The following is a 20879-nucleotide window of genomic DNA, read 5'->3' on the forward strand; positions in this document are numbered from 1 at the left end:
GTTCATCCGATGAGATCATCGTGGAACATGTGGGAGCCAACATGGGTATCCAGATCCCGCTGTTGGTTATTGGCCGGAGAGTTGTCTCGGTCATGTCTGCATGGTTCCCGAACCCGTAGGGTCTACACACTTAAGGTTCGGTGACACTAGGGTTGTAGAGATAATAGTATGCGGTAACCCGAATGTTTTTCTGAGTCCCGGATGAGATCCCGAACATCACGAGGAGTTCCGGAGTGGTCCGGAGATAAAGATTTATATATAGGAAGTCTAGTTTCGGCCACCGGGAAAGTTTCGGGGGTCATCGGTATTGTACCGGGACCACCGGAAAGGTCCCGGGGGTCCACCGGGTGGGGCCACCTATCCCGGAGGGCCCCATAGGCTGAGGGGGCGTGGGAACCATCCCCTGGTGGGCTGGTGCGCCCCCTTGGGCCTCTCATGCGCCTAGGGTTAGAAACCCTAAGGGGTGGGGGCGCCTCCACCTGTCTTGGAGGCTAAGCCACCCCTAGGGTCGCCGCCCCCTCCCTAGATGGGATCTACAAGGGGCCGGCGCCCCCCTAGGCTCCTATATATAGTGGAGGGGAGGGAGGGCAGACGCACCTGAGTCCCTGGCGCCTCCCTGTCTCTCGTGACACCTCTTCCTCCCCGCTTGCTCTTGGCGAAGCCCTGCCGGGATCCCGCTACTTCCACCACCACGCCGTCGTGCTGCTGGATCTCCATCAACCTCTCCTCCCCTTGCTGGATCAAGAAGGAGGAGATGTCTCTCCCAACCGTATGTGTGTTGAACGCGGAGGTGCCGTCCGTTCGGCGCTAGGATCATCGGTGATTTGGATCACAACGAGTACGACTCCATCAACCCCGTTCACTTGAACGCTTCCGCTTAGCGATCTACAAGGGTATGTAGATGCATTCTCCTTCCCCTCGTTGCTAGTCTCTCCATAGATAGATCTTGGTGACTCGTAGGAAAATTTTGAATTTCTGCTACGTTCCCCAACACGGCGGGGCAGATTTCCGTTGACGGCGGCGGAGACCAGTGGCGGGAGGTCGCTGGTGGCGAGAAGGCGATCGAGAGAGCCGAAGAGGCAGAGCAGGTTACGCGCGGGTGAAGAGTTTCGGAAAAAATTCCAAAATTTGACCCGTCAGTATATATAACCTGACCCTGTCGGTGTGACCGAGTAGAACAAATCGGTGGCACCGAGATGCAAAACTGCGAGCAGTTACTTCAACTCGGTGTGACCAAAAGGTTCTAATCGATTGCACCGAGATTGAAAACCTAGATCAACTTAGTGATCTCGGTATGACCGAAAGGGATGAATTGGTCAGACCGAAATGCACAAAGAGGTTTTGGAAGTTTAAGTCTATGACGAATCGGGGACTCCGAATGCTCCTCACACAGAGTGGTTCGAATCTGACTTGATCAAACTTTGTGATGTAGCATGAATAGAGTTTGAGACGAGAAAATCATAATAGCTAGTGAAGGTTCTTAGGCATTCTTGTCCATCCACTTGGCAAAAGGAAAGAAACCAAACAATCAAAACAACAAGTGGATGTCCTCGAATGAGTAAAATATGCCACCAACATGCTCACATGGTAAAATGGCAAATGAAATATGTGGCAAAGCATGCACAAACACTCTAGCATCTATCAAGCAATTGGCGATGACTAGGTCATCTATATATGAGTATATTGACTTAGGAGTCAAATCCGAACATTTGATCATAGGTCATACTCATTGTTTAAGCACAAGTGGGGTTACCACTTTTACATAAAGCATTGTTGTGTTCACACCATTAGAGTTGCTTTAACTCAATCCTTTAGAGTAAAGCTCCCCCTAGATGTGAGATCCCCCCTAAGATGGATGAACTAACCTTGGGTTTTGTCGATGATGACTTCATGTAGGTGTTGAAGATGTGGATGCTCAATGTTGATGTAGATCATTTGGAGCAATCCATTGGAGTGAGTTCCACTTTCAATACCTACACGGGTTAGTCCCACAAGGAACAAACAAGGATATCCATAGACATAGAGTGATGCACACACAAGATGATGTCCATGAAAGCATTAGGTTACCTTGTCCCTTGTCTTACCAACAAGAGGGTTTGTGACTCCTTGAACTAGTGCAAGATGTGGAAGTTGATTGCACTTGTCCTTGCCAAAATGATGTGAGTGAATTTTATTGGCGGAGTCACCCTCAAGAACTCTCTAGTTCTTCTTCTTTGGGATCCACATCATCTTGATGGGAATCCTTGGAGTTGTCGTCGTACTTGATGAAGTAGAACTTGATGTAGTCTTGGGAACCCACTGATGTCTACTACACAACCTTCTTCTTGTAGACGTTGTTGGGCCTCCAAGTGCAGAGGTTTGTAGGACAGTAGCAAATTTCCCTCAAGTGGATGACCTAAGGTTTATCAATCCGTGGGAGGCGTAAGATGAAGATGGTCTCTCTCAAACAACCCTGCAACCAAATAACAAAGAGTCTCTTGTGTCCCCAACACACCCAATACAATGGTAAATTGTATAGGTGCACTAGTTCAGCGAAGAGATTGTGATACAAGTGCAATATGGATAGTAGATATGGATTTTTGTAATCTGAAATTATAAAAACAGCAAGGTAACTAATGATAAAAGTGAGCGTAAACGGTATTGCAATGCTAGGAAACAAGGCCTAAGGTTCATACTTTCACTAGTGCAAGTTATCTCAACAATAATAACATAATTGGATCATATAACTATCCCTCAACATGTAACAAAGAGTCACTCCAAAGACACTAATAGCAGAGAACAAACGAAGAGATTATGGTAGGGTACGAAACCACCTCAAAGTTATCCTTTCTGCTCGATCTATTCAAGAGCGTAGTAGAATAACATAAAGCTATTCTTTCCGTTCAATCTATCATAGAGTTCGTACTAGAATAACACCTTAAGACACAAATCAACCAAGACCTAATGTCACCTAGATACTCCAATGTCACCTCAAGTATCCATGGGCATGATTATACGATATGCATCACACAATCTCAGATTCATCTATTCAACCAACACAAAGTACTTCAAAGAGTGCCCCAAAGTTTCTACCGGAGAGTCAAGACGAAAACGTGTGCCAACCCCTATGCATAGGTTCATGGGCGGAACCCGCAAGTTGATCACCAAAACATACATCAAGTGGATCACGTGAATATCCCATTGTCACCACACATAAGCATCACAAGACATGCATCCAGTGTTCTCAAATCCTTAAAGACTCAATCCAACAAGATAACTTCAAAGGGAAAACTCAATTCATCACAAGAGAGTAGAGGGGGGAGAAACATCATAAGATCCAACTATAATAGCAAAGCTCGCGATACATCAAGATTGTGCCATAGAGAGAACACGAGAGAGAGAGAGAGATCAAACACATAGCTACTGGTACATACCCTCAGCCCCGAGGGTGAACTACTCCCTCCTCGTCATGGAGAGCGCCGGGATGATGAAGATGGCCACCGGTGAGGGATCCCCCTCCGGCAGGGTGCCGGAACGGGCTTCCGAGAGGTTTTTGGTGGCTATAGAGGCTTGCGGCGGTGGAACTCCCGATCTATCTTCTGCTTCGATGTTTTTAGGGTATATGGGAATATATAGGTGAAATAAGTTGGTCAGGGGAGCCTCGAGGGAACCACAAGACAGGGGGGTGTGCCCAGGGGGTGGGCGCGCCCTCCTATCTCCTGTCCTCCTCGAAGCTTCCCTGGCTTGGACTCCAAGTCTCCCGGATCATGTTCGTTCCAAAAATCATGCTCCTGAAGGTTTCATTCCGTTTGGACTCCGTTTGATATTCCTTTTCTTCGAAACACTGAAATAGGCAATAAAACAGCAATATGGGCTGGGCCTCCGGTTAATAGGTTAGTCCCAAAAGTAATATAAAAGTGTACAATAAACCCCATAATCATTCAAAACAGATAATGAAATAGCATGAATGTTGCATAAATTATAGATACGTTGGAGACGTATCAGCATCCCCAAGCTTAATTTCTGCTCGTCCTCGAGTAGGTAAATGATAAAAGAAAGAATTTATGAAGTGTGAATTCTAGAAGGTGCACAAGTTTGATCAATGATAATTTCAACCACCTTTTCTAGCATGATTATATGTCATAACAGTAGTTCATCTCATAAAACTTCTCAAGATCAAGTAGCAAGCTATTCACATGTTAAAGCATAGACCATAAACTTTCTAGTAAACTAGGAAACTTCATTCTCAGTCATCAAACAATTGCAATTTATCTTATTTTTAGGAAGGGTCTATGTCAGAGCTTTGATTTAGCAAACTCCACATACTCAACTATCATATAGTCTTCTATAATTGCTAACACTCACGCAATACTTGTGGTTATTGAGTTTTAATCGAACACTGAGAAAGATAGGGGCTTATAGTGTTGTCTCCCAACGTATTCACCTTTGGGTGATGTCAACAATAATAGTTCATGCTAACTTACATCCAATTGGATATCAGGATCTTTCCAACACGAGGTGCTTGCCAAAGGATAAAATAAAAAAGGGAAAGATGAAGATCACCTTCACTCTTGCATAAAGTAAAAGATAGGCCCTTCGCAGAGGGAAGCATGGATTTGCAGAGGTGCCAGAGCTCGATTTTGAAATAGAGATAAATAATTTTGAGAGGTATGATCTCATTGTCAACATAGCAACCAAGAGTTCCCAATATCTTCCATACTACATACATTATAGGCGGTTCCCAAACAGAATGGTAAAGTTTTTACTCCCCCTCCACCAACAATCATCAATCCATGGCTTTACTGAAACAACGGGTGCCTCCAACTAACACCAATCCTGGGGGAGTTTTGTTTTAATTATTTTCGATTTGATTTTGATCTTTTGATCATGGGACTGGGCATCCCGGTTACCAGCTATTTTCTCGTGAATGACGAGCGGAGTCCACTCATCTTGAGAATAACCCACCTAGCATAGAAGATACTGACATCCCCTAGTCGCTACATGAGAGATTCGGGCATACAAAACAGATTATTATTTGAAGGTTTAGAGTTTGGCACATGCAAATTTACATGGAACGGCAGGTAAATACCGCATATAGGTAGGTATGGTGGACTCTCATGGCAAAACTAGTTTAAGGGATATTTGGAAGCACAAGTAGTATCTCTACTTGGTGCAAGGAATTTGTCTAGCATGAGGGGGAAAGGCAAGCTCAACATGTTTGAATGATCCATGATAATATACTTTAACTGAGATGTGAGAAAACATAATCCATTATGTTGTCTTCCTTGTCCAACATCAACTCTTTAGCATGTCATACTTAATGAGTGCTCACAATTATAAAAGATGTCTAAGATAGTATATTTATATGTGAAATCTCTCTTCCTTCAATATTCTTTCATGAATTGTTCAAATAACCAATACAATGCTTGCTAACCTTTAATAAACACACTACCTCTACTTCTTAGATGTGAAGTCATTACTCCCCATGGGATAAGCAAATGAAACATATATAATTTCAGATTTACGACATTCAACTCATTCAACCATTTACTCATAGGATATAAGTGAAGCACACGAGTAAATGACAAACTACTCCAAAAAGATATAAGTGAAGATCAATGAGTAGTTAAATAATTATGTAACTATGTGAAGACTCTCTCTCATTTAAGAATTTCAGATCTTGGTATCTTATTCAAACAGCAAGCAAAGCAAAATAAAATAACATTGCAAGGATAGCACAACTCATGTGACGAAGCAAAAATTTAGGCTCAACCGATACTAACCGATAATTGTTGAAGAAGAAAGGTGGGATGCCTAACGGGGCATCCCCAAGCTTAGATGCTTGAGACTTCTTGAAATATTATCTTGGGGTGCCTTGGGCATCCCCAAGCTTTGAACTTTTGTGTCTCCTTAATTCCTCTCATATCATGGTTTCCCTTTTTATCAAAAGCTTCATCCACACCAAACTCGACAAGAACTCGTGAGATAGGTTAGTATAAACCAATGCAAAACCTTATCATTTTCTAATGTAAAAAATCAGTAAAATTATTATTCAACATTGCATACTAAATGTCTCTGCATATTTAATACTCCTATCCTCAAATAGAATCATTAAACAAGCAAACATATGCAAACAATGCAAACATAACAGCAATCTGCCAAAACAGTATAGTCTGTAAAGAATGCAAGATTCATCATACTTCCCTAACTCCAAAAATTATGAGAAAAATACTACGCTGTAGAAGATTTATCATAGCTCAACATGCAAAAATATTTAACATTATACCACTCTCTTAATTTTCTAGGGAATTTTTGCAACAGCGGTAACCTTTCTGTTTTCAAATAGCAACATGTATACTAGCAAAATAAGCATGGTAAAGGCTCTCCTTGACATTTTTATTAAAACTATAGGTGCAAAACATTATTATAAATAACAGAAAGCAAATACTAACAAAATAAAATGACACTCCAAGCAAAACACATATCATGTGGCGAATAAAAATATAGCTCCAAGTAAAGTTACCGATGAACGAAGATGAAAGAGGGGATACCTTCCGGGGCATCCCCAAGCTTAGGCTCTTGGTTGGCCTTGAATATTACCTTGGGGTGACTTGGGCATCCCCAATCTTAGGATACTTCCACTCCTTATTCCGTAGTCCATCGAATCCTTACCCAAAACTTGGAAACTTCAACCACACAAAACTCAACACAAAACTCGTAAGCTCCGTTAGTATAACAAAATAAATCACCACTTAGGTACTGTTGTGAACTCATTCTAAATTTATATATTGGTGTAATATCTACTGTATTCTAACTTCTCTATGGTTTATACCCTCCGATACTACTCATAGATTCATCAAAATAAGCAAACAACACATAGAAAACAGAATCTGTCAAAAACAGAACAGTCTGTAGTAATCTGTATCATTCGAATACTTCTGGAACTCCAAATTTTTTTAAATAAATTGGTGTACCTGCGGAATTTGACTATTAATCATCTTCAAAAAGAATCAACCTAATATCACTCTCCAGTAAAAAATGGAAGCTATTCTCGTGAGCGCTAAAGTTTCTGTTTTTTACAGCAAGATCATAAAGACTTCACCCAAGTCTTCCCAAAGGTTCTACTTGGCATGGACACTAATTAAAACATGAAACCACATCTAACCAGAGGCTAGATGAATTATTTATTACTAAACAGGAACAAAAATCAAGTAACAAAAATAAATTGGGTTGCCTCCCAACAAGCGCTATCTTTTAACGCCCCTAGCTAGGCATAATGAAATGATGCTCACATAAAAGATAAGACTTGAAACATAAAGAGAGCATCATGAAGAATATGACTAGCACATTTAAGTCTAACCCACTTCCTATGCATAGGGATTTTGTAATCAAACAACTTATGGGAACAATAATCAACTAGCATAGGAAGGCAAAATAAGCATAACTTCAAAATTTTAAGCACATAGAGAGGAAACTTGATATTATTGCAATTTCTACAAGCATATGTTCCTCCCTCATAATGATTTTCAGTAGGATCATGAATGAATTCAACAATATATCCAGCACATAAAGCATTCTTTTCATGATCTACTTGCATAGAAATTTTACTACTCTCCACATAAGCAAATTTATTCTTATCAATAGTAGTGGGAGCAATCTCAACGAAATAGCTATCATGTGAAGCATAATCCAATTAGAAACTAAAATCACGATGACAAGTTTCATGGTTATCATTATTCTTAATAGCATACAAGTCATTAGAATAATCATCATAGATAGTAACTTTGTTCTCATAATCAATTGGAACCTCTTCCGAAATAGTGGAATCATCACTAAATAAAGTTGACACTCTCCCAAATCCACTTTCATGTTCATCACAATAAGATTCAACATCCTCCAAAATAGTGGGATCACTACTTCCTAAAGTTGACACTATTCGAAACCCACTTTCATCAATATAATCATCATAAATAGGAGGCATGCTTTCATCATAATAAATTTGCTCATCAAAACTTGGGGGACAAAAAATATCATCTTCATCAAACATAGCATCCCCAAGCTTGTGGCTTTTCATATCATTGGCATCATGGATATTCAAGGAATTCATACTAACAACATTGCAATAATGCTCATCATTCACATATTTCATGCCAAGCATTCTATGTAATTCTTCTTCTAGCACTTGAGCACAATTTTCCTTTTCATCATACTCACGAAAGATATTAAAAAGATGAAGCGTATGAGACAAACTCAAATCCATCTTTTTGTAGTTTTCTTTTATAAACTAAACTAGTGATAAAACAAGAAAAAAAAAGATTCGATTGCAAGATCTAAAGATATACCTTCAAGCACTCACCTCCCCGGCAACGGCGCCAGAAAAGAGCTTGATGTCTACTACACAACCTTCTTCTTGTAGGCGTTGTTGGGCCTCCAAGTGCAGAGGTTTGTAGGACAGTAGCAAATTTCCCTCAAGTGGATGACCTAAGGTTTATCAATCTGTGGGAGGCGTAGGATGAAGATGGTCTCTCTCAAACAACCCTGCAACCAAATAACAAAGAGTCTCTTGTGCCCCCAACACACCCAATACAATGGTAAATTGTATAGATATGGATCTTTGTAATCTGAAATTATAAAACAGCAAGGTAACTAATGATAAAAGTGAGTGTAAACAGTATTGCAATGCTAGGAAACAAGGCCTAAGGTTCATACTTTCACTACTGCAAGTTCTCTCAACAATAATAACATAATTGGATCATATAACTATCCCTCAACATGCAACAAAGAGTCACTCCAAAGACACTAATAGTAGAGAACAAACGAAGAGATTATGGTAGGGTACGAAACCACCTCAAAGTTATCCTTTCTGCTCGATCTATTCAAGAGTCCGTAGTAGAATAACATAAAGCTATTCTTTCTGTTCAATCTATCATAGAGTTCGTACTAGAATAACACCTTAAGACACAAATCAACCAAAACCCTAATGTCACCTAGATACTCCAATGTCACCTCAAGTATCCGTTGGCATGATTATACGATATGCATCACACAATCTCGGATTCATCTATTCAACCAACACAAAGTACTTCAAAGAGTGCCCCAAAGTTTCTACCGGAGAGTCAAGACGAAAACATGAGCCAACCCCTATGCATAGGTTCATGGGCGGAACCCGCAAGTTGATCACCAAAACATACATCAAGTGGATCATGTGAATATCCCATTGTCACCACAGATAAGCATGGCAAGACATACATCAAGTGTTCTCAAATCCTTAAAGACTCAATCCGACAAGATAACTTCAAAGAAAAAACTCAATTCATCACAAGAGAGTAGAGGGGGGGAGAAACATCATAATATCCAACTATAATATCAAAGCTCGCAATACATCAAGATCGTGCCATACAGAGAACACGAGAGAGAGAGAGAGAGAGAGAGAGAGAGAGAGAGATCAAACACATAGCTACTGGTACATACCCTCAGCCCCGAGGGTGAACTACTCCCTCCTCGCCATGGAGAGCGCCGGGATGATGAAGATGGCCACCGGTGAGGGATCCCCCTCCGGCAGGGTGCCGGAACAGGCCCCCGAGAGATTTTTGGTGGCTACAGAGGCTTGCGGCAGCGGAACTCCCAATCTATCTTCTGCTTCGATGTTTTTAGGGTATATGGGAATATATAGGCGAAAGAAGTCGGTCGGGGGAGCCTCAAGGGCCCCACGAGACAGGGGGGCGTGCCCAGGGGGGTGGGCGCGTCCTCCTATCTCCTGGTCTCCTCGAAGCTTCCCTGGCTTGGACTCCAAGTCTCCCGAATCATGTTCGTTCCAAAAATCACGCTCCCGAAGGTTTCATTCCGTTTGAACTCCGATTGATATTCCTTTTCTTCGAAACACTGAAATAGGCAATAAAACAGCAATATGGGTTGGGCCTCCGGTTAATAGGTTAGTCCCAAAAGTAATATAAAAGTGTATAATAAAGCCTGTAATCATTCAAAACAGATAATAAAATAGCATGAATGCTGCATAAATTATAGATACGTTGGAGACGTATCACCCACTTGACCAAGGCCTTAGGAGCTTCTTGAAATGCATCAATCTCCTCTTGAAGCTTGTCCTTGCCTTTTTACTTGTGGTCTTGTGGTGGAAGATCATCTTGAGCTTGTGTTCCTTTGAAAGAAGTAGGATCGTACTTCTCTTGTTGAGGAACAAACTTCGTCTTGGGGTATTGATCTTCTTCCCACTTAGCTCCATTGGCATTGAACTTTCGTTCAAAACCAACACCTTGATTCTTCCGGTGCCTTCCTTGCTTGCGTACAATCTCCTCGAATTGCTTACTTCCGGCAAGGGTCTTGTAAACACCTTTCTCTATAATTCCCTTCAATAAGCTATTTTCTTGCTCAAGTGTAACTTGGCTAAGAGAATCATTGGTGGAATCAAGAGAACTACTAGAAGCAACAACATTGGATTTAGCATGATTATTGTTACTACTAGAAGAAGAATCTTTCTTGTTCTTGTTACTAGACTTGACTTGTGGCATGTAAGTAGATAAGAGTAAACGCTTGGCAATGTAAGAAGAACTTTTCTTGCAAAGATCATCATTGATTGCCTTTAAAAACTCATGCTATTGCTCAAGGTTGAGCTTTTCAAAGCGTAACTTCTCATGAGTCTTTAAAAGTTCTCGATGATCTTCCAAGATAGTTTCATGAGCTAACTTAAGAGTGTTTAGTTCTTTAGCTAGGCTCTCAATCTTCTCCTTATCATTGTCATTCGTTTTGTCTTGATTAGCATGATTAATTGACGTTTCATCATAGTATTCATCACTAGAGTTGTCAACAAGTAAATCATCATCACCTAACAAGTCATCTTCATCACTATTGAAATCAACATACTCGGGGTGTGATACCCTTGGGCCTTTAGCCATGAAGCATCTTCCAATTCCTTCATTTGGTGAGTCAAATATGTCGTAGGAGTTGGTTGACACAAGTGCTAGACCGACAACACCTTCATCTTGAGTATATCCAGAGTCGGAGTGATAGCTTCTCTCGGAGTGATTGTCGGAGTCGGAGCCGGATACCCATTCACCAACATGAGCTTGATGTCTTCATTTTGTGTAGCTCTTTGATGATTTGTCCTTCCTTTACGAATCCTTGCTTCTCTGGGATGTTCTTCGTTCATAACGATCAACTCTACTCCTTCTTTCTCTTGATGGTGATTCTTCTCTTCTACTCCTTCTTTTTGGAGAATCTTCTCTTCTTTGTAGGGAGCCGTACACTCATTGGAATAGTGTCTGGGTCTTCCACAATTGTAGCAATTACGCTCACGACTAGAAGATCTTTTGTCATTGTAGGGCCTTGACTTGGAACTTCTTTCCTTGCTTCTACTCTTGTAGAACTTGTTGAAGTTCTTCACCATTAGGCTCAATTCTTCATTGAAGGTTTGTTTCTCACTTGATGATGTGGGAGCTTCACATGAGGCTTTGTAAGCACCACTTGACTTGTTGTGGAACTCTTTCTTATCCTTGAGTGATATCTCATGAGCAAAAATTCTTCCAATGACTTCTGTTGGCTTGAGATCTTTGTAATTGGGCATCATTTGGATCAATGTGCACGCGGTATCATATTTTCTATCCAAGGCTCTTAGGATCTTCTTGATGATGAATTTGTCGGTCATCTCTTCACTTCCTAAGCCGACAATCTCATTTGTGATGAGAGCAAGCCTAGAGTACATTTCAGCGACGCCTTCACCATCCTTCAGTTTGAACTTGTCAAGTTGACTTTGAAGCACATCCAATTTGGATTCCTTGACGGAGTCGGTACCTTTGTGCATATCTATCAAAGTATCCCAAATTTCCTTTGCATTCTCAAGACGGCTGATTTTGTTGAACTCTTCGAGGCACAATCCGTTGAAGAGAATATCACAAGCTTGAGCATTGTATTGCAACATCTTTAACTCTTCCGCGTAGCTTCACGGTTCGGTTCTCTACCATCAAAGAATTCACCTTGCAAGCCAATACACACAATAGCCCAAACGGCGGGGTTATGTCCAAGGATATGCATTTTCATCTTATGCTTCCAACCAGCAAAATTTGTACCATCAAAGTAAGGACCGCTACGGTGGTAATTTCCCTCACTAGACGCCATACTCTCCTAGGTTGTGAAACCAATGCTATGACTACCAAAAGCTATGGAAATCAAAGCAAATGGAGACTAAAGCTCTGATACCACTTGTAGGATCAAAAGTATGTCTAGAGGGGGGGGGGTGATTAGACTACTTGACCAAATAAAAATCTAGCCTTTTCCCAATTTTAGTTCTTGGTATATTTTAGCAACTTACACAAGTCAAGCAATCAACCTACATATGCAATTCTAAGGGTATAGCAGCGGAATGTAAAACAATTGCATATGAAGGTAAAGGGAGGAGTTTGAGGAGGCAAACACAATGTTGACATGGAGATTTTTTATCCGTGGTTCCGGTAGGTGGTGCTATCGTACATCCACATTGATGGAGACTTCAACCCACGAAGGGTAACAGTTGCGCGAGTCCATGGAGGGCTCCACCCACGAAGGGTCCACGAAGAAGCAACCTTGTCTATCCCACCATGGCCGTCGCCCACGAAGGACTTGCCTCACTCGGGTAGATCTTCACGAAGTAGGCGATCTCCTTGCCCTTACAAACTCCTTGGTTCAACTCCACAATCTTGACGGAGGCTCCCAAGTGACACCTAGCCAATCTAGGAGACACCACTCTCCAAGAGGTAACAAATGGTGTGTTGATGATGAACTCCTTGCTCTTGTGCTTCAACTGATAGTCTCCCCAACACTCTCTCATAGGATTGGATTTGGTGGAAAGAAGATTTGAGTGGAAAGCAACTTGGGGAAGGCTAGAGATCAAGATTTATGTGGTAGGAATGGAATATCTTGACCTTAACACAAGTGTAGGTGGTTCTCTCTCAGAAAATGTATGCTGGAAGTGTATGCATGTTCTGATGGCTGTCTCCACGAATGAAGAGTGGGTGGAGGGGTATATATAACCTCCACACAAAATGTAACTGTTACACACAATTTACCAAACTCGATTGGACCGAATCATGAAACTCGGTCAGACCGATTTAGTTCATAATGTGACCGTTAGGAACTTCGGTGGGACTGACATGTCAACTCGGTGGGACTGATATCGTTAGGGTTAGGGCATAACGTAATCTCGGTGAGACCGATTACACAAACTCGGTGAGACCGATTTTGGTAATAGACAAACAGAGAGTTGGTTTGGCAAACTCAGTGGGACCGATTCGCTCATCTTGGTTGGACCGGAATGTTACGAAAGGGAAACATAGAGTTTGCATTGCAATCTTAGTGGGACCGATCGCTCATCTCGGCTTGACCAAAACGTTACGAAGGGAAATAGAGAGATTACAATCCCATCTTGGTGAGACCGAGATCCCTAGCGGTGAGACCGAAAAGACTAGGGTTTCTGGCAATGGCTATGTCAACTGAACTCGGTGGCGCCGGATAGAAAGTTTTGGTGGGGCCGAGTTTGACTTTTGGTTTGGGACATATGTGGATGTGAGAAAGTAGTTGAGGGTTTTTGGAGCATATCACTAAGCACTTTGAGCAAGAAACTCATTAAGCAACACCTCACCCCCTCTTGATAGTATTGGCTTTTCCTATGGACTCAATGTGATCTTGGATCACTAAAATGAAAAATGTAGAGTCTTATGCTTTGAGCTTGAGCCAATACTTTTGTCCTTAGCATTTTGAGGGGTCCACGTTTCTCATCCATGCCATGCCAAACATTGAGCTTTCCTAAAATATTTATCTTGAAATAGCATTAGCTCAATGAGCTATATGTTGTTAGGAATTACCAAAACCACCCAGGGATAGTTGCACTTTCAAACATCTGTTGTCGTTGTTTGCAGCATGTCTCCCAACCGGCCGCATCGTCCATTTGTGGTGCCAGTGGCACAATTTGTGCATGATGTCACTCTGATGTGACTTAACTATGTCATATCAAGATGCGCCCTAAATAGAACCTAAGTGAAATGCATCACATTTGTTTCAATACGTGCAAAACAACAGGCTAATGGATGATGATGTGTGAAACATGTTGGGCAGTTACGTTCGCCATTGACCTTCAGCGGCGATGGTTCTCGATTTCCACTTCGGTGAACTCCTCCTTTAACAAACCGGTTGTTGATACGTCTCTAACATGTCTAAAATTTATGAAGTATTCATGATATGTTTACAATAATTTTATATGGTTTTGGTGCATTTTTATATTATTTTCATGGACAACACATTAATCTAGTGCACAGTGTCGGTTCTTGTTTTCTCTTTGTTTTTGGTTTTCCAGAAAACCCATACCAAACGAAGTCCAAACGCGACGGAACTTCTTGATGATTTTTTCTGGAACATTAGAGACCCCCGAAGCTTCATGGGAGGACCAGAAGACCCACGAGGTGGCCACAAGGCACCACCACGCGCCCTGGGGGTAGGGAGGGTGCTCCTGTGTTGTGGGCCCCTCGTAATTCCTTTTAGCGTGATTCCAACATTGTGGGGCCGTCGCAAGTCTCTATTCTGAGGTGATCTCATCTGGAGGCCTTTTCTGGTACCCTGACGGAGGGGGAAGCCATCACTGAGTCCATCTTCATCATCCCCGGGCTGCTTCCATGATGAGGCGGAAGTAGTTCACCCCCGAGGCTGAGGGTATGTACCACTGGCTATGTGTTTGATCTCTCTCTCTCTCTCCGTGTGTGTGTGTGTGTGGAGTAGTAATTGGATGATGGGTTTCTAGAGCGACAGAAGCTTAAACTCTAGTTTATGCGCTATTTCCATAAGGGGTTGATTTAGATCCATATGTTTCATGCTATGATTAGATTTATCTTAATTCTTCTTTCGTGGTTGCGGATGCTTGCGAGAGGGGGCAGTCATAAGTGAGAGACTTGTTCAAGCAAGAACAACACCCAAGCACCTGTCCACCCACATATCAAATTATTAAAGTAATGGACGTGAATCAAACAAACATGATGAAAGTGACTAGATGAAATTCATGTGTGTCCTCAAGAATGCTTTACTTGCTATAAGAGACTGTTCCGGACTGGCCCTTGCTACAAAAAGGATTGGACTACCTTGCTGCACTTTTGTTACCGTTACTATTTATTGCTCATTACAAATTATCTTGATATCAAACTATCTGTTACCGACAATTTCAGTGCTTGCAGAAAATACCTTGCAGAAAACCATTTCCTTCCGCTCCATGTTGGGTTCTACACTCTTACTTATCAAAAGGACTATGATTGATCCCCTATACTTATGGGTCATCAATCTCCAACGTATCTATAATTTATGAAGTATTAATGCCATGTTTACAATAATTGTATATGGTTTTGGTGCATTTCTATATAATTTTCATGGACTAACGTATTAATCTATTGCCCGGTGCCAGTTGTTGTTTTTTTGCTTGTTTTGGCTTTCAAGAAAATCCATACCAAACGAAATCCAAAAACGACGAAACTTGTTCATGATTTTTTCTGGAACATAAGAGACCCCCGAAGATTCGTGGGAGGACCAAAAGTCCCATGAGGTGACCACAAGGCACCACCATGCGCCCTGGGAATAGGGGTGCTCCTGCCTTGTGGGGCCCTCGTAATTCCTTTTGCCATGATTCAAACACTTAAAAATCCAATAAATCTAGAAACCCCTGAAAGTTAATTGAGATGAGTTTTTTCGCCACTGCAAGCCTCTGTTGTGAAGCAATCTCATCTAGAGGACTTTTCCAGCACCCTTCCGGAGGAGGAAGCCATCAGCAGAGCCTATCTTCATCATCCCCGCTACTTCCATGACGAGGCGGAGTAGTTCACCCCCGGGGCTGAGGGTATGTAGCAGTAGCCATGCGTTTGATCTCTCTCTCTCTCTCTCTCTCTCTCTTGTGTTCTTGATTTGACACGATCTTGATGTATCCTGAGCTTTGTTAATATAGTTGGATCATATGAAGTTCTTCCCTCTCTATCTTTGTTGTGATGAATTGAGTCTTTCTCTTTGAGGTTTCGTTATACTGGATTGAATACTTTGGATTTGAGATCACTTGATGCATGTTTTTCTTGAGGATTCCTGTGGTGACAATGGGTCAATTTATCGATATCACGTGACATAAGTTTTGGTAATCAACTTGCAGATTCCCGTGGTGACATTGGGGTAATCTAGGCATAGAGGTTGATATATGTTTTGTCCTACTTTCTTCGATATTAATTTTGGAGTGATTCTTTGTCGCACGTTTTGGAATTGTTATATGATTCAATCTCTCACCAGAGTGATATCAGTATTGTTGAGAGATTGCACTAGTGAAAGTATGAACCCTAGGCCTTGTTTCCAAGCATTGATTTACCATTTTCTCGTTGTTTGCTACTTTCTACGTTGGTGTGTTTTATTTATCCAGATCACAAAAACATATATCTACTATCCATACTTCATTTGTATCACCATCTTTTCGCCGAACTAGTGCACCTATACAATTTTCCATTGTATTAGGTGTGTTGGGGACACAAGAGATTTCTTGTATTTGATTGCAGGGTTGTTTAAGAGAGACCATATTCATCATACCCGCGAATTTATAATCCTGAGGTCATCCACCTGAGGGAAATTTTCTTCTTTCCTTCTTCTTCGGGGAAATACTATCCGCTACTATATTACTTCACCCTTCCTCCTCGGGGAAAATCCAACGCAGTTCACAAGTAGCAGCTCTCGACGGTCAGGACAAGAAGAACGAGGAGTGCAAATGCGCATTTGTTGGCGTGTCGACTTATCTGCAGGCACGGCAGCGGTGGTCGTGCATGCTCGCTGGCAGCGCAAAGGGGATTTTTTTGTCTTGTGTGAGGGAAGCAACCATCGCATGAGGACGTTCTTGGCACCGGTGGTAGTACCCGACATTGATGAGTTTAGGGCACACCGGCGGCTCCTCCACGACTTTTTTGAAAATATTGTTGATGTTGTAGTGTGTATCGTGCATGTGTGGAGTGGAAGCGGTCATTCCACAACAAGGCATGGGCACCCCTGATGTCCATGACAGAGGTCTAAGGTGGGAAGATATCCCACCATAGTGCATTTTTGGCCTGGCATGGAGTGCTGATGGATGCGACCATCGAGCGATTCGTCATCAAGATGCTGATCGGAACACCCCTTAATGTGTGGAGTGAAAACTCTTGTCCTGGCCTACATTGGTCGTGCTTAGCAGCGGTGGACTTGTGTTGTTACCTTGTTGAAGATGTTGTCTATTTGTTGTTGCACTAGTCTTCATTGGCTCGTCTCGTCAACTAGGATAAAAATCCTTGTCAAGGCCATCTCCGGCTGGACGTAGCGATAATGGTATGAGGACTTTTATTTTTTTCTAAAGGCATTGGTGCGAAAGAGTTGACTTAGTTATAAGTGTTAATTTAATATTTGTTAATTGTTTGGCAGTGGTTGTCTTTGTTATGTACTCTACTTAATCATTAACAAGAAAGGTTGTGTGCATCGTGCTTGTAAAAAGGCCGGGGTTTCGGCCTCCTTTTCGAGGAAAATAAATAAATTGTTGCAACGTCGATCCATTAATTCCATAAAAAATGTAATAACGACATCAATGAATCGATTGCATGTAAACTCCAAGTCATGAGACGTGCAACTTTATTTTAGAAGATAATGTCGAAGCTTAAAATAACATTGCCCAAATATTTTGCTCACGGCAACTTTTATAGCATACATGCCATTTGTCAACCCTGTCTAGTCGGTTTGCCTGTCCATCGATTGCAACAGTTGTTTAAAGATACCAAGCACCCTCTACTCACAGGCTATGAAACTTCCACGAAAGGGTAAGGAGGAACAAGTCATTAGTTGATATTGCTCTGTCCCCCTTAAAAAAAGTTGATATTGCTGTGTGGGGTGGCAGGGTGCATGTGGTCCAATTTATAACGGTGATGTTTATATGGTCACCGATACCATGCAATATGACTAGACTACAAGAGATGAGTAATTTACGAGAAAATGAGAAAAACTATTACTCCCTTTGATCCAAATTAAATGAGCTTTAATACATTTAATTTGGATCAGAGGGAGTAAATTATTTTAGCAATTTATTTGTTCTAATATCTTTCTAGAATCATTTGTCCGCGTGGTGAGATTATTAAACCTTTGCGTGCATTGCACACCAAAAAATATGTTTTGAGTTGTCATACCGTTTGTAGTTGACCCTAGCTTTGCAAAGTGCCCCCAATAAAATCAAGATAATAGCCATCGAATATTAACCGACAGATCAACAGATACACAAGGTGAGGTGTATATATCATCGCGTCAAATGTGTTTGAAAATAACAACCAAAAATAGTATCATATGTAGAAGTCTTGGATCCAGCCTGAGGCCACGAAGTAATCTCGGAAGCAGGGCTCAGATTTTAGAGGAAAAAAAAGAGTATTATAGGTAGAAGTCTTGGTTCCAGTCTGAGGTCAAGAAGTATAACCCCGAACATGGTGACGCAGCTCAACTTACACATGGGAAGAGGACAACTGCATGTTGTTTTTTAAGGAGCTATGGGACTATCACTAACCCAAGCCGCCTCAATCAGACTATCACATTCATTCCACATGGGTTTTAAATCAGACGACTCTCGCTTACCACGATGATGGCACGAGACACCGACCGGTCGAGCTGTTTGCCTTTTCGAACGAAGGGACAAGCACTGAATCGCTGATCCTTCTGGCTCGCACGTTACATGTGCCTGGGCCTCGAGCGGTCATAGCTCACAACACAGCAATGTCATGAACAGCGAAAGAGACACGCAGAGGAGGAGGAGCACGAGAAAGGCCGATACGACCATGTTCCGCGTGCATGCATAGACGCATAGTCACTCGTGCATGATTCATGCATGCATGTGGTGTAGTACTTCTACTTTCTTTTGTTTTGGCAACCTCATGTGGTGTACTTTGGTGCCCAGCCATAAAAAAAAATGCAGATGCCGAATATTTTTTTTATTTATCTCCTACTACTCCCCCGTTCCTAAATATTTGTCCTTTTAGAGATTCAAATGAACTAACACATACAAATGTATATAAACATATTTTAAAGTATAAATTCACTTATTTTTGCTTCGTATATAGTCACTTGTTGAAATCTCTAGGAACAAAGGGAGTATTTCTTTTGAGATTTTCGATGCTGACAGTGGCTGGTACGGCTGCACACTAGGTGTACTAGTCTATCAATAACTCAATCGTTCATTCTGCCAGTTTTCTTTTTCTTTTTGCATGGTCTTCTGCCAGAATTTGACTCTCACTCGTTTGTGCTGACGATATAAATAACGGTACTATTTTGGAAACTCTAAATCCATACTCTTGCATGCAATGTAAAACCTAATCTAAACAGAGCTCGTCGGACTCTGCAGTTACAGGGCAGGGCCCATAGTTGTGCTAAATGCGCGGCCCGCACAGGGCCCATAATATTTTGGGGCCCCAAAATTTTTATGTAGGCCTAGTATTTGTAGAAAAAATCCTAGGAGCTACCATGATGGGCCGCTGGGCCCTGGCGCTCCAGCCCGTCGAGGCATCATCGCGAGCGCTGTTGCTCGTCTGATCTATCGGTAGTCCTCAAAAATAAAAGTCTGCTCGATCGGTGTTTCTAAAATAAAAAAACTGCTGGATCGATCGTGATCTGTAAGAAGGAAACGGATCGTCGCTCTCTCAGAAAAAAGGGGATCTCCAAAAAAAAGGAGGGGGGGGGGGGGGGGGGGGGGGGTGATCATGGACTCGTCACTCGATCGATGCAAAACCGTATTAGCAGTCGCGTCGGCGGCGGCGACGCGACAGGAAACGGGATCGTCGCCTACTCGCCTCCGCGGCTTCGTCTCATCGACTCATCGGATCGATCAGCCGATGCCGTTGTTGCCTTCCTCTCTCAAGTTTCAGACTTGTCGCATCGATCGGCGACCGACTCCAAGTGCTTCACAGCTTCCATCCTCTAGGTGCTTCACGGATTCAAAACAGGTAAATTGCCGCTAGCGAGTCTTTTTTATTAACTTCGGCTCCTACTCTTAATTTCTAATTTCCTAAATCCTAATTAACTTTTGGCGTGGATCATTAGAGATCGGTTCTCGCCTCCTCCGTTAACAATCACAGTGTAGCAGTTCAACGGGACATGACACAAGACTAGGTGAGTTAGACTGTTCGTCTAATTGTGAAACATTGACACATGATTTTCAATTGATATCTATGCGTATCACTACAATTTTATTTTATTCACCTTTTTTGTCTTGTGTTTCAATAATACATATTTGAGTCATTATGAGAAAACATCAGTCTGGTTTTAGAAGTGCAAGAGAAAAGAAAGAGAAAATAATTTAATCATCAAATCTTATAAAGGTGGCATGAACAAGTTTGTCAGAAAAGAAGCATCACAAGTGTCATCGGTAATCAGCTTGTTGATCCTTCTACCATTGCAAGATTATATTTCAAAGAATACTAAAAGAGTGATGCTTAAATTAATATTATGCAACCAGGAGTTGAATAGGTATGATTTATTATCTATCCAATTGTTATGTAGGAAGTTATACCATATATAATATAATTGCTCATTAGTTTATTATAGTAAGATAGGGCCCCATCTTTATACTTTCACACGGGGCCCTGGATTTTGCCGGCCAGGCCTTGCCGCAGTGCCTATGTCCAGCTGCTGGCTGCTCCCCTTAGAGTGTTGGTCTTGTCGCCGACGACATAGACTAGGGCATGGGACATGGCCGGCTCAGGGACTCAAAGGGCCACCATCTCTCATGCCCCGTCGTCTCTCATGCCATACTCTTCTTTGTCGGATCCCGAAACCTTGACGGTGCCAGTTGACGTGAGATTGATGATGGATCCGTCCTTCGAGGAACCGGCGACATCCATCACGATACGGTTGCG

The 20879-nt window shown here is 42.0% G+C and overlaps 1 long non-coding RNA gene across 1 annotated transcript; it reads left to right on the forward strand.

Annotated features, from left to right (window-relative positions):
- The first annotated feature begins 19717 nt into the window (after window positions 1–19717).
- Window positions 19718–20289, forward strand: LOC123041480 (uncharacterized). The gene is made up of 2 exons (XR_006418529.1): window positions 19718–19967; window positions 20065–20289. It is a non-coding gene; the product is annotated as an uncharacterized lncRNA (long non-coding RNA).
- Window positions 20290–20879: the final 590 nt, after the last annotated feature.

Source organism: Triticum aestivum, chromosome 2B (assembly GCF_018294505.1).
Source record: "Triticum aestivum cultivar Chinese Spring chromosome 2B, IWGSC CS RefSeq v2.1, whole genome shotgun sequence".
Taxonomy (NCBI): Eukaryota; Viridiplantae; Streptophyta; class Magnoliopsida; order Poales; family Poaceae; genus Triticum; species Triticum aestivum.